The sequence below is a fragment of the Parasteatoda tepidariorum genome, chromosome 5 (genome assembly GCF_043381705.1).
Source record: "Parasteatoda tepidariorum isolate YZ-2023 chromosome 5, CAS_Ptep_4.0, whole genome shotgun sequence".
NCBI classification, from domain to species: Eukaryota; Metazoa; Arthropoda; class Arachnida; order Araneae; family Theridiidae; genus Parasteatoda; species Parasteatoda tepidariorum.
In genome coordinates, this window is record NC_092208.1 from 78,956,297 (window position 1) to 78,971,981 (window position 15,685).

Below are 15,685 nucleotides of genomic sequence, written 5' to 3' on the forward strand. Positions count from 1 at the left end.
GATCAGGTGTTCTAAATACCATTGATTGTTAATGTTTGGATGTTAATACACCTATTGAGATATGCATTAGTCCCTGTTGTATGGTAGTCTTTATTTTTAACATTTGATCCTTGTTTGTAACATATACATAGTTAAATGTATAATGTGCGTCAAATTTTCAGAAAGTGCCCACATTTGTCCAGAAACGCTTCAAGAATGTCTTTAAATGAGATTTTTTAAAACCAAAATATGATATTTCCAGAGTTCATATTAAAGAAGCAATAGAGCGGACACTTTGTGAATTGTTTTAAATCTTTTGAACGGAGGGAATCTCTTAAAACTAGTTTCATGTTAAAATATGTGCGTCAAATGTTCAGAAAGTGCCCACATTTGTCCAAAAGACCTTCAAGAATGTCTTTAAATGAGATTTTTTTAAACCAACACATGATGTTTCCACAGTTCATATTAAAGAAGCAATAGAGCGGACACTTTGTGAATTGTTTTAAATCTTTTGAACGGAGGGAATCTCTTAAAACTAGTTTCATGTTAAAATATGTGCGTCAAATGTTCAGAAAGTGCCCACATTTGTCCAAAAACGCTTCAAGAATGTCTTTAAATGAGATTTTTTTAAACCAACACATGATGTTTCCACAGTTCATATTAAATAAGCAATAGAGCGGACACTTTGTGAATTGTTTTAAATCTTTTGAACGGAGGGAATCTCTTAAAACTAGTTTCATGTTAAAATATGTGCGTCAAATGTTCAGAAAGGGTGCTGCACATTGTTATACCAAATATTGGTGATAGAATAATTAAATTTCTGCTTTTTTCATTCATTTCATTCACGTCATTTCATTTTTCATTTACTTCATTTTTCAAGCAAGAGCAATTACAATACGATTCTCAAGTTACATCGCGAGAAGTTCGCGAGGAAGTAGTACAGCACGTGATCAAGTTATGGGACGAATTTTTATTTTATTTTATCTCTCGACGGAGATGGAAATAATTTTAATATTTCTGCTGCCTACTATTCTAAAATGCTCTGAACTCATACTCAGGGTGGTTTGAGTGATTTAATTACTGACATACAGACTTTAAATTATTACTAAAATTCAGTGCATTCAGTACAAGAACTTTAGAATATAGCGAGCATCTATTGGAAATAGTTTAAATTTAAAAGTACTTCAAGTTGAGTAACAGCTAGATCATGAAAAAATTTGTTTAGTATATAGTATAACTCTAATTAAAGTGTTAGGATTTGAGAAGGTTGTTGTTGTTGCTGATTTTAATACCACTTGTCAATACCAGCAAGCCTGCTTTGGGAGATCAAGCGAATTTAAGGAAGAGGGTGCGTTTCTTGTTTTTTAGTGGCGCCATCTATAGCTAAGAATACGATTTCAGCCACCCACACGTCACAGTTTGTTTTACAGAGTGTGGATCCATTCATACATCCATTCATTTATCCACATACCGCAATTTTGACCTGAACCAGAAACAGATATCAATCTCCAATTCAGTAACCACAGAAATATTTTATAACCGTCGTTTAACTGCCGGTTTACAACTACCAGTGTTCAACTCCGTAGCCTTGTAATTTCGAACATAATCCCGAAGACAAGGGAACTCTTGGATCAAGTATTGGGAGAAATTTGCCCTCGTGGAGGCATATGCGTTACACGGACAGGAAAACTACGAAAACATTCCACGATTAGCTTGACGGAAAGGGGACTCTAACATAAGACCCGCCTACTGCTGTGGATATTTTCTTTCAGCGCTGTGTTTGGTACGAGTCAGGTTCGGAATTCGTTAGAGCTCGAACCCACTTCTTTGAAAGGCGAATGCTCTATCCCCTGAGCCACCACGGCTCAAATCTTTGAATACTCAACCATTAGAGTGGAACTGTAACAAGATCATAGTATAGATTTTATTTACGCGTGCCTGACCTCGTAATTTTTATTTCCGAGTTATGGATTTGTTATGAAAACGTGAAGGACTTTGTGATCCCTCAGATTTAACGTGCACCTGTCACCATTTAAAACACGGATTTTCTTTGCCCGATGGAATTCGAACTCCTGTTCTCATGAAGCCCAATGTTCTAAACCAGGCTATCCCGGCCGGAGGGTGACGAATCAGAATATTTAAATAAAGCTGTGCCGTGTATACAGCTTGATTACCATTAAAGTTTATTTGTTGTACAAGATAATTTTAAAAGCTGACCAAGTCGTCAAGGGCAGCAAGTTGTTACTTATTTTATGAACTTCAAACAAAGTACTACTATTTTTTCATCAATTTTTGTTCGTGGTGTTGCTATGGTATTGCCCTGAGGTCAAAGTTGCTGTTAAAGCTATTGTTAAATATTTTATTTTCAATTAGCTTTCATTAACATTTTATCACGTTGAAATAATTGAAAGCAGATGAAACACCTCACCGATTTGGATCAACAAATTTAAATTACTATCAGCAGACACGATACAACGTGAGAGATCATCTTCGGTCTAATAGCTGAACCTGTAAGAGTTCAGTATTTTGTTCAAATCGTGATGCGTTTATTTTCATTGGCTTATTACGAGACAGCTTGTGGGTTGCCACCCACGCGAAATTTCTCTTTCTAATGAAGACTAATTTCTGGAAGATCATCGTCTACTCTAAATGTCGGAATCTCACGAAAACAGAAAACTGTTTCACTTTTCGAACAAAATCTGTTTTGTTTTTGATGCATATCGAATGTAATTAGTTTGGGTTATCATCTAATGATACTTCCTAGAAAAAAAGAAAAGCTAATAAAAATTTGAGTTCAACGTGCTCGAATGAAAATTTAGTGTATTGAGTTATGTTTAAGGAAGTAATATGCGTATATTGGATGCGTATTCTGGAAGTAATAATACATGGACATAATTTTTGCAATTTCATTATTTTTTCCCCGCATAGAATCTGTAGAGTTTCTAGAAGAAGGATATAAAGGTAGCAATGCCCTGTTTTGCATCATAAAAAATATGAACACCTAAAGTTACATCTACACCATCATGTTTTTGAACACCAAAAATTTGCGGCAACTATTTTAGTGATCAGGGAGCTGACCTCACAGCAGAAAGGTCCTGGGTTCGAATTTCGGACAAGGCATGGATGTTCTTCCATTCTATGTACTGTCTGACCTTAGTGTGAGAGCAATGTTAGGCCACCTAATATGGTGCCTATGAAAGAGTGGCCAATAAATCTGACCTACTGATAAGTGACAAGTGTCAATTGGGTGGGCAGTCGAAAAAAAACTTACACCAGAGTGTTGTTTCACTACATAAACCCAAGGGAAAGAAAAACCAAGGAAGCTCTTTGTGTTATAAAATGCCTAAAATATTCTTTTATTCTACTTGATGTTAAGTAACTGCCAATATGTCTGTTATTTATTAAACTAAAATTCATAATTACAGTAAGATATGATAATGTTAAGACATCAAAAGAGGGCTAGCAGTTTCTGAAATTTTTAAATTAGGCCATTAAATTCACTGAAATTTTTAAGCTATACTTTTGTGATTAAACATGAGAATAGCTACTAAATTAAAAAAAATTGCTTTTGGCCGAGGAACTGACTTTGGCAGAAATGGTGCGTTTACAAAAATAGAATTCAAAATCCCAAAAAATATCTTTAAGAATATTTTTTATAGCAAGATGAAGAATATGAAATGAAGTTAAAAAAATTGTTTTTGCTTAGTAAGAAGTGCAATTTTAAATCCTTTTTTTTAAAAAAAATTTTGAAATTAATCTGAAAATTTGTTTGTCAAGATTTGTTCGAGTTCGAGGTCGAGCTACTTGCAAAAATGCAATTTCTATAAACAAGCGTTTAAAAGGGTCAATCTTTTTGCAGAGACAATGCAACAACTAAATATTGGTATATTTCGTTATTTTTCCTGTCCATCAACTTTCTCCGTCAATCAAGGTGTTTTAACCTTAACGTTTAAAACACCTTTTTTTTTTCTTTTTTTTTTGGTAAAGAAAAAAGTTTTCCTCAGAAATCTCTAGAGGGGCTTAACTCCTCACTAATATGAAATACAATTCATTATATAGCTCCGAATTCAGAAGATTACTGATAGCTGTGGCTTAACAAATTCAACTTTTATAAATCATGAGTTGTTGGAATTTTTGGGGTAATTTGTTGCTGACAATAGACGGTAAAAGAATATTCAATGGAAATATGATTGCAACACTGACAAAGTAGTAAAGCATATTGCGAATAGCGATGAGCTTGTATGTGTATATAATATATGATATGAATGATGCCCTAGGCAATGCTCTGAAAATTATATAGTGCTGATGTAAGGCTATTTGCTGTAGCAGAAAATATGGACTATGGGGTTGTTATTATTTTTGTTATCTCACTGTACTTTTATTTCACTTTATTTGCAAAAAGTTTACTTCCGAAAACAATTTCTTAAAGCTTGAAAGTATCATAAAATTTAAGATCATAACCAGTGTTTTTAAAAATTTCAAGACTACAATCAAACAAACGCGTTTTTCTCACTCAAATTATTCTAGCATGCCAAAAAGTAATCCATTACACATTATACTCATTAAACTATTTATGAAAGTCATTATAAGTACTTATAAAAGCCATTATTACAATTTTCCCCATAAAGCACCGTGCAATTTGATAGCGTAAGCGAATTTAAAAAAAAAAAAAAACTCAAAAAGGGAGCCATAAAAACTAACACTCTTCAACAAATTCCCACTCACTTTATTTTCGTAAATACTTTGCTTCTTAAAATTTCCAGACTAAAATACATAGTAAAAAAATGCTGCAACTTTTATAGCAACTTTTGATGCATTTTTTACACTACCGGCGTTGTAACGATAACGGAAAGCACTTTTGCTGTAAAATAGGTTGTTTTTAGTCAAGTGCGTCAGATAACCAATCGAATTTATGCCGACTGAAATCGTTTGGCACCATTTTTTTTAAACATTAGGCTTAATAAGCTTGTATATGTTTCACATAATATTAATTAACTTTTATATTATACCTTTATTTCTGGTCGATACGAATTCGGCTTCCAGCTTGCACCGATCACAGTGCTGACGTGAAATATCCTTAGTGGTAGACTGGGTTAGAGTCCCCTTGCCGTCAGGTTAACCGTGGGAGGTTCGCGTGGTCTTCCTCTCCATGCAACGCACATGCTGGTTGGTTCCATCAAAAAAGTCTTCCACAAGGCAAATTTTTCCCAATACTTGATCCAGGAGTTCTCTTCCTTCTGGATTAGGTTTAAAATTACAAGGATACGAAGTTGAACATTAGTGGTTGTATATCCAAATTTGGGTCGGATGTTTAACGACGGTTATAAAATAAAATATATACAACATAATATTATTAATTTTTATATTTTATATAATATTAATTAACTTTTATATTATGGTTGAAAATCAAATCAATTTTGTTGAAATTGAAAAAAAAAAGAACCTCTGTTATTTGAATAGTGCTATGAGAAGAACGTATTTAAGAAGACTAGATTTTGAAAAATAGTCCAAGAAAATTATGCACATTGTTAAATGAGTTCCAGTTCTTATTTATAATTTTTAAATATTAATTGTGTATTATGCAATACTTTTATTTACGATGAGTTAATTAAAGTTTTTAACTTTCAAAATGATTAAATTTCGTTCCAGCAAAAAAGTGCTTAAATTAAAAACGTTTACAGTATATTTAATTACAATATTATTCCTCTGAGTGCGTATTATCATTTGAAAATATTTAATATTTTCATTACAAATACTTATTTTACTGATTTTATGTTGACTTGCTCTAGCTTCCATCAATTTAGATTTTTGCTGCAAGGTTTCCGGCTTCAACTCGATTTTTAGTAATTTATATTTTATGAGATTACGGATAAGGTATTAGATATAATCCTATTACCTTCGATATTCAATAATAACGGAAGATACTTGTAATAAAAAAACTCCACTACTCGAAAAAACTTAAGAAACTCAAATACCAACTACAATGGAAAAGTTGCCAAATAAATTTTAAACCTGCAATTTTTTTTAAAAACAAAAGCATGTAAATGTTTACCCGGGGGTGGCTATGAGTTGAACCTTTCGAGTTGGTCCCTTTTTCGTGATGTTTTTTTTTTTTTTTTTTTTTTTTTTTTTTTTTTTTTTTTAGTTTCTCACGGAGCGCTGACCTGAAGTTGCCAATACTTGGTGATCATTCTGCCACAGATCACGATACGGAAATCTCCCCCATTCATTTACATAAAAATGAAATGAGAATATTGATTTGAATTTTTAAAAATATATATCGTTTCAATGTCTTTTTCGTTTAGTCTTTCTTTATTTTGCTCTTTTTATCAGGGATCTAATAGAGAAGTTTTTTCCAAGGGCACCCACACTCCTTTTTGTGTGAGATAGCCATTTTAATCCAATTCAAGAAATTTTTTTTCCTCTAGAGTTGCAGCTTATTTGGATGACCTAAAGGTTCAACTTTCACTGCACATTAAAAACAGATAAAACCTATAACAATCTACGAAGGCTACACATATTTGAAAAACTGCTTTCGAATTCTTGTTGACAATTGATTTATTACAAACAATATTTAAATGTGTTGTTATTATTATTTTTTTTTTATCGTATAAGCAATCATTAGATAATAGAATAGAAATGCGACATTTTATGCTATTCTTTACTCAAGCCTATCGAAAGAGTCTCCAGTATGTCGCACACCCATTTCACATTTATCGTCTGATGGTTATCTTTTAAAAATAATGGTAATTTATTATGCCCCGTAGAATCATATAATCCATAGCCTGAAGCAAAGAATTTCTAATAAAAACAAAGGGGGATTGGTCGAACCGATCCGTAACCCTTTTTCAAATTCCCTCCTTTCATATTTATCAAACATCAACCCTTTCATGTAGGTGCGGCGAGGTGATCGTCTGCCAGTCGAATTCAAGATTTAACTTAGGAATCTGGCATCTGCACCTTTTGCTTCATTTGTTTCTGGACAGTTGAGGAACGAAAGTGGAGAACGAATCGAATTTTTATTGGTGCCCCCGGGAGGACAATTTAGAAATTAATGATTAAAAGCGACGATTTCTAGTTTAGGGTAGAACAGACTCTTCACTTTCTAAATTCTGTTTGTGTATGAAAAGGCACGTTTCGGGTTCGCGACCCGGGATTTGATCACGTGGGCGAACTTTAACCCTTTGATCTTGGCCCATTTTCCGTCGCCACTTCAACCAAAGATACAAGGGGTGAGTGAACCGATCCACCTCTTCAAAAAGTATAAGATTGTTTACTTTTCATAGCTGATACGAATTTTTATAAGAATCCAATGATTCTTTTTTGGTGTGGTTTTTATATGTTGGGGGCTCGCTTTTCTTTCTTCGCCCAAACAACTTTCCCAGTGCTTGTTTCTATTAAGTAATATAAAATATTTTGAAATTTAATTTCGCACTGCATGATTTTGATGCAACTTACACATTGAGGGAGAGGACTCAAAATTAATGTGGGTGTTATGTGCAATAATTTCAGAGGCACAGACTTTACCTTGAACTTATAATCGAATAATTCTGATAATAAGCCTTGAAGTACCATTTATGGCAGTGTTTCCCAAACTTATGACTTTTGTGTACCCTTTCTAAATTTTATCGTAACGTTGTGTAACACTAATAAAAATATGCATGCATTTTTTGCTACAAAAAATTTGCACAAGATTTGAAAGTCGCAATTGGCTGTTAACTCCACTAATTATTAACTGTTAACTCTGCAAAAAATAGGCAATAGAAAATACATAATAGTAAATTTTCATGACTNTTAATGTGTGTGTTATGTGCAATAATTTCAGAGACACAGACTTTACCTTGAACTTATAATCGAATAATTCTGATAACAAGCTTTGAAGTACCATTTATAGGGGACACACGCGTCACCCAATGGATGCTAATGCTAATTTCTGACAATATTAGAAAGCTCTTAACCGATTTTTAAAGAATATCTTTTTCTTTCTAATAAGAAAATCGAAGAAAAAATAAAATTCAGTATTGTGTGATTTAATTATTTCTATAGATCCCGTTAAATGTAATATTTTAAGTGAATGTAAATGTTTTAAGTTTAATCATAAAGCATGTGTTTTATGATTATACTCAATTAAAAAACACATTTTTCATTCGAATAAAACCACACGATCAAATATTTTATAAATTTTATCAAATAAAAAAAATCTCATCACATAATAGAGCAAATTTTTGAGACATTAGCTCCAGGAATTCCTATTTTTTGGAGTTAATGTAAATGACGTAAACAAGAGAGACATCATGAAATTAGTTCTTTTAATACTGTTTGGTTTACAGTAAAACGTAAATGCTAAATAACCATAACAGTTACTATTTTGGCTTAATGTTTTCTACAAGAAAAAAATATGTCCCATTTAAAGCAATAAAAGTAAAGAAATACATGGAAAAAACTAAGTGAAATAAATCTCAAAAATACTCGAAGCAAATTATGAAAAGTGTGTCTATTTTAGGCGCAGTTCAGTAAACATACTTTATTTTAGTAAACTAATAGCAAATATTTCTTACTGAATAAGCGCTTTAATTCTTTTATAGTGTAGTAAATGTGCTACAATTAATAATTTAATTGCGTTCAATAAATTAAAGATTCGAATAGTTTCAATTTTATATGTCATTTAATGATAAGGATTTAACACGTGAAGAAAATCTATTGATTTGAAGAGTCTGAAGAATTGTAGATGAAAATGGTAAAGCAACACGTTTTTCTTTTTAGATATGAAATTTATTTTAAAGACCAATAGTACAGCAAGTCACATTAAAAAAGAAAGTTATTGCAGAAAAATTATTTTTTCCATGAAATTATTGAATAACTAGTGCTAGTTGTATTTGAATAAACTGTATTTTATGTCTTTTATTTACTTAAATGGTTTCAGAGATAAAGTGTAGTACGTAAAATGGTCGAACTGACATTAAGAGGTCTAAATTTTTAGTCGTTCTCCTTATGGAACATATTTGCAAGATTGTCACTTATTCCCAAAAATAGGGGGCAGGTGCAGCTGCAATCAAACCACAATTTTACAATAAAAAGTAGAAGCCACAATCTTACATAAAATAAATAAATAAATAAAAGTAAAAAGATTAGGTTAGGTAAAAGGTAGACTACGGAAAAAGGTATGTTTATTCAGGGAAAGTACGTTCTTTGTGTCGAGTTTCGTAAATTAATGCATAATGAAAAAAAAAAAAAAAATGAAAAAAAAGGAAAAAAAGATATCACCCTGAATAACTTTCGTTCTATTAATCAGATTTTCTCGTACTAAATGTCAATTTTAAGGGTTCCTGGGAATGACCTTAAATATTCTTATAGTGTTGTGCTAACTAATAATAATGTACGAAAAATGTACTTTCTCTGAGTAAACGCGTATTTTTTCTTACATCTTGGGATTCTTAACCTTCAAAATACAGGGGTAGCCGTAATATGGGAAATATTGGCCCCATAGTTTGGTTAGGACAGCGATCCAAAGTTTGGATCCCTTAATCCTTAATGTTATTATAACTTTTCGCGTTTTAAGTCATATTTTTAAAACTAATTAAGCAATTAAAAGAAAAAAGAAATTGCACCCACTCATAAAACCCGGTAACCCAAAGATACAGAAAATAATTTTCAATAATTATTTATTATTTATTTCAAATTTTGAATTATGAGGTACAACTTTTTTTATACCGTATTAATCTACGTATTTTTCTATTGTAAAATCTGAAGTCTGCAAACGTAGCTCCCTGAATTTTGATCCAATTTTTTTCAAACTTTTGCCTATTTTGAGGGTTAGGAATCCAAAGGAATCCAAGAAATGTTTATTACTTTTTTGTGTCTGATTTCGCAATTTAATTAATAGTTAGCACTAATTATTTAGTATATTTGAAGTCATCCCCAAAACCATTAAGATTGACACTTAGTACGTGAAAATCAGATCATTAGAGTGAAAGCTACTCAGGGTGATATCTTTTTTTGCTAACTGTACTTTAAACTAACGTACACTGCTGGCCACCGTAAATGCAACACCCTGAAGGAAGCATGCAAATAACATGACATTTGCAACACGCATTAGCGGAGGTGAGATATGCAAATGATTAGAATTTCAGCACAGACGCACATTACGCGCGCCTGTGGTGCCACTTCAAAGCGCTATTTAAGGTTTGGAGATTTCGACGATTTCAAGTTCGGCAATTGTGTTTTTCCTGTGTTTTTTTCAAAAAAAGATCAATTATGCTTCGTAGAAAACAGTGATCATCTTTTGATCAAGTATCCGAGTTTGACAGAGGAAGGATAGTGGCCTACCGAGATTGTGGATTATCTTTCAGGGAAATCAATAGTCGTGTTGGACGAAACCAAACAACTGTAATGCGGATATGTGATCGTTGGATGCAGGAGGGACCGACGAACCGACGTGTTCGATTGCATCCACCTCAGTGCACCACTTCATGTGATGACAGGTGAATTGTGCGCATGGCAGTGACTGATCGCTCAGTCACATCACAAACCATAGCACAGCACATTCAGTCTGTAACGCATCATCCAGTGTCTGCGCGTACCATTCGACTCCGTTTACAGCCAAGTGGTCTGTCCGCAAGACGTCCATTGCTTCGTCTACCCTTGACGCAGAACCATAGACGTCTCCGCAGCCAATGGTGCGATGAAAGAAGGATGTGGACGACAGAATGGAATGAAATTGCCTTTACTGACGAGGCACTTCTGTCTGCAACACCACGATGGTAGCATTCGTGTCTGGAGACACCGTGGAGAGACCGTGCTAAACAGCTGCGTTATGCACCGCCACACTGGCCCTGCACCGGGTATTATGGTATGAGGTGGTATTGGATATCACTCTCACACTCCTCCAGTACGCATTGCCGGTGCTTTAAATAGCCAGCGCCACATCTCCGAGGTGCTGGAGCCAGTTATCCTTCCTTACCTTCAGAGCTTGCCCACAGCCATATTTCAGCAGGATAATACGCGACCACACTAGGCACGCATTGTCCAAGGGTTCTTCGTCAATCGCCAGATCGAATTGCTTCCCTGGCCAGCTCGCTCCCCAGATCTTTCGCCGATAGAAAACATGTGGTCCATGATTGCTCAACGATTGACCCAGATTACATCCCCAGTTGCCACACTAGATCAACTTTGGCAACGTGTGGAAGCTGATTGGTTTGCTGTTCCCCAAGAACACATCCAAAGTCTCTTTCAATCAATGACGAGGTGTGGCAGCGGTGATCTCCAACAATGGCGGCTACTCTGGCTACTGATTTTGGCAGGAACCACTCTTCACAGAAATCTATAATTTTAATCATTTGTTACTTGGTCAACATGTTATCTACAAAATATATTTTGTTGTGATATATCTTGTCTTTCTTGGTGTTGCAATTTGGGTGGCCAGCAGTGTATTTGAGGTCAATAATTCAAATCATATAGATTGGCACTTTGTACGTGAAAATCCGATTATTTAAAAAAAAAGTTATTAAACTAGTTTTTTTCTAGCTCACTATGCATATTTTACTGATAAGATTCTGAAAAAAATATGATCATTAACTTGGATGAGGCTTGGATACGGCTTATGATATGAAGTATATGTAGAAAATGTCGTTTTATATTTATAGCAGAAAGTTCTTAAGAGTTAAGAAAAAATAAGGTAACATTACAATATAATAACAATCCCAAGTTTGGTATCAGTCAACTACACACAAATTGATTTCATCTGAAATTATCTAATATCAGGTCCTCAGTGCCCTATCAAAATGATAGAAGGGGCAGCTTATTTCTGTTTAAAGAAAACAGTATTTAAATTTTAGTGTTTACTGTTTTAAAGACAACACAATCGTAGGTTTTGAATATAATTGATTAAATTATTGACGCGTTTTGGTAGTCAAAATATCGCAAGAAATTAATAAATATCCTAATTTTTCTATCGTTTTCTATTTTTGGTAGAACACTGCTTTCCATATTGAGCAAGATGTAATGATAAGTATTTTAGGTAAGTGATACATGGTTTATGAATATGCAGCAATATCTGAAACAAATTATGATAGCTAAATTATGTTGTTTGCAAATGTAAATATGTGATAGCAGTGCATGACGTTTTCATTTGTATTCAGCTTTATTGTGAACTGTTTTAGTTATTCTCCTGTGGTTTTCTTGTTTTTTCCTTCCAGATAATTTCAGGGATACTTAATATGTTTTACGTATTGCAACAAGAATTACCAGCTTTTTTTGCCTTTTCTTTTAATTGTATTGTGCTATTCTGTTTTTTTTCTTCATGGATTTTTGTTGATTACTTTCTTTAAAAAAAAAAAAAAAAACTTATAAGGAGACTAAATCACCTGCTCGCTGCTCTCACCATGCTTTCAGATTCTTTTGCAATTTCAGTTCACTTTGCACTCGTATAGCATATCTATTTATTTCATTCTAGCTTTGTATGTATGCTGTCGCCCTTTTAAAATTGAAGTTTTAAAATTACAGAACATATACAGCACATAAAACTTTTGATTTACATACATTTCATTCCACTTATACACATTTCGATTAGAAAAATTTATTCGATTCATAAAATTTCTCTATATACATAATTTTAAATTTCTACGTTTGGAGACAAACAGGTTTTATGTCCAAAAAATAGAAAAAACCCAGAGAAAAAGGTAGGAAAATGAAACGAAATAAGGAAACACATTCATTTTTCTCTAGAGATTCAGAAAAACTTTAAAAACTTTTTACAAATTTTATTAAAATTTCTTAAGCCTGATGTTTTATTTAAAATATTTAATGGAATGTTTATAAACGATTTAAAACCCGCTTTTTACGTTTAAAGTGTTCTCCCCCGAAACTTTAAGAAAAAAATTCTTCAAATCACACCCTTGTCGTGTGTGCAATTACTGCTTTCATGGAACTCGGTACATTCAAAAACATGGGTCGATTAAAATAGTTCTTTTAGAGTCATTAAATTCGACAAGGAGCTATAAAATTCGCTAGTAAGATTAAGATTGAATGAGATTACAAGAACTGACGATCATGTTTAAGACATTAACCTAGCAATAATTACAGTATTTTAACCTAAATGGTCCAAAATACATTATATATCGAATTACTGGAACTAACTGGTAAAAAAACCTTGCCTTTTGCGGTTCTGTGTTTGTTTATGAACGTTTTTATGCCGTATATTTTAATTTTAGTGTCTTAGTTTTCTTAGAAACTTATAAAATGTTTCCACCTGCTTATTTTGTCCTGGCACGTACGGGTACCGAAAAAAAAGTTTCCGGACATATTCGTTTAAAGTTGATGTTATGAGTTTGCAGACTTTCTTTCAAATTCTAATGCAATAAAAGCTTTGTCCTACCTATAATAGTAGAAAAGAAATTACAAATATTTCATAACAATAAAAGTTTTCAAGAAAAGGAACTTTTTTTATAAGAACAGTGGCGAAAACAATTTTTGAGACTCATATTCAAATAAAATTACGTTAGTTAAAATGTTCGATACGTTTTCAATATTTTAAGCAGTATTGATTTTCTTAACTAATATCAAAGCAAAAATCAAAACCTCTGGGGGTACTGGATCGGAGATTGATCGTGCTCTGGGTCGGGTCAATCAATCGATGATCTCGTTCTGTGGATGAATGGACGGTGTTAAAATGTGTTCTCCCTGCAGAACGGGATGTGACATATGCGTGCTGTCTCCGGATCATCCTCAGGGATGTTTTCCAGAGCGTCGCCGATAACCCATTGCGCATCTCTAGTGCGACATAAATAAAAGCACCGTACCGTACGCAATACAATTTTATTTCTTTAAGTTTGGCAACACTTGAATTATACGTAGAACTGAATATCTTTTTATCCTACTACTGGACTTCAGGATGTTGTTTGGTCTGTTAATTTCACTTTTTACGTATTTAACCAGAATTCGGAAACCTTTAACACAAATATAAAACTTTTTGCAGACAATTATAAAATAAATTCTTCCAAGGAATATTATTTATTCTTAATAATTATTAATTGTTTTAATTAATAGTGGTTTTATTCCAAATATGAATATATATACTATTCTTGACTCACACCAAACTTAATGCTAACGTAAAACAGCCACAGTGGTGAACGGATCATGGATTAGAATATCCTTGTCATCGAATTAACTGAGGGAAATTTTACTTGGTATTCTCTTTATGTAATGCTAATATAAGCCCCAATTAAAAGTCTATCAGGAGGGCGAATTTATTCCGATGTTTGTTCCAGAAGTGTTTCTTCTAAGTTGAGTTAAAAATTATAAGACTACGAGTTGAACATGGAGAGCTGCAAATCCATTATAAATCGGATAATGTCGGTTGCAAAATACTTTCAAGAGATTTTGTAGACAAATTACAGTTGGTAATTTGAAATGTATTTCAGGTAAATCTTGGAAGTCAGTAAAATAATTGCATTTATTCAAAGAATTTTGCTATCAGAATTTAATTTATATATTAAAAAAAATGGGAAGCTTTTTTTAATATATAAGTATATAAAATTGAATATAATTTTTTTAAATATATAAGTATAATATTTTAATACAGAAATATTTTTTAATATATAAATTCTTTGATTTATTTTCCCCAGCTCTCACAATTACACAACTTAAAATACTATGTTAATTACTAAAGTTCACTGGAATTTAAAATTTTCTATTCCTTTACTCTAATTTTCAATATAATAAAAGCATGTTGAATGGATAATATATTTCAAAATATAATGACGAAAAAAATTATCTAATTTTTAAAAAGATTTTTGTAGTATTATCAGAGATGCGAACTGCTCCGGATTCGACAAAATATTTTAAAAAACGGTAGAGAATTACCTACTAAAATGTGCAGTTTTTCAATTAATTTTTACATTTTTTTGAAGGTTCAACACGACTTAATTGTAATAAAGTAGTGCATCACATAAGCCTTTGAATTATTTAAAAGTAAAGATGAATAATTAATAATGATGACTCAGTAAATTGAATTTACTAAATCAAGAACCATACGTTAAAAGACTACCACTCGGAAATATTTATCCGCTGTCAGGCGCTAGTTGGCATCTTCGTATTATTATTATGCATATAACTTTTTAAATTTTTTAAAATATTTTCTCTAAAAAATACGAGTATTATTTCCTGTAAAACCTGACATTTTTATTAAATTTCCTTTAATGTTTTTTTTGAGATACGTAAATATTTAATAAATAAGTTTAAAAATTCAATTGCTTAAAACTAACTGGATTTAATTTTCGGTACTTCTCTATTAGCTGGACGCAAGTGAAAAGTAGCTTGTCTGCAAATTGTTAAAATTTCTATAGGTGATAAAAAAAGTAGTAAATTGTGCCTGTACTGGATAGATAATTATTTTTTAAATTTGTATTGTATTTAGTCGCAAATTGCCAGGGATTAGCTGTTCTGAAGTGATTAAAATTTCTATTGTCATCATCAAGCAAAGAGTACTAATCAGAATTACAGTACACTGTCTTGTCTGAAAGTTGTTAAAATTTCTATTGTTGATAAAAGATAAAATGACAACAAATTTTGTTCGTCATGGTTTTAAATTTGAATTACCTTCAGTCAACAATTTCTTGTTGAAAAATGTGCAAAGCGTATTAGAGTTGAGTATTGAGTATTATTGATAAAAACGCAATAATAATAATAATAGAAACAGAAACTTTTCTTC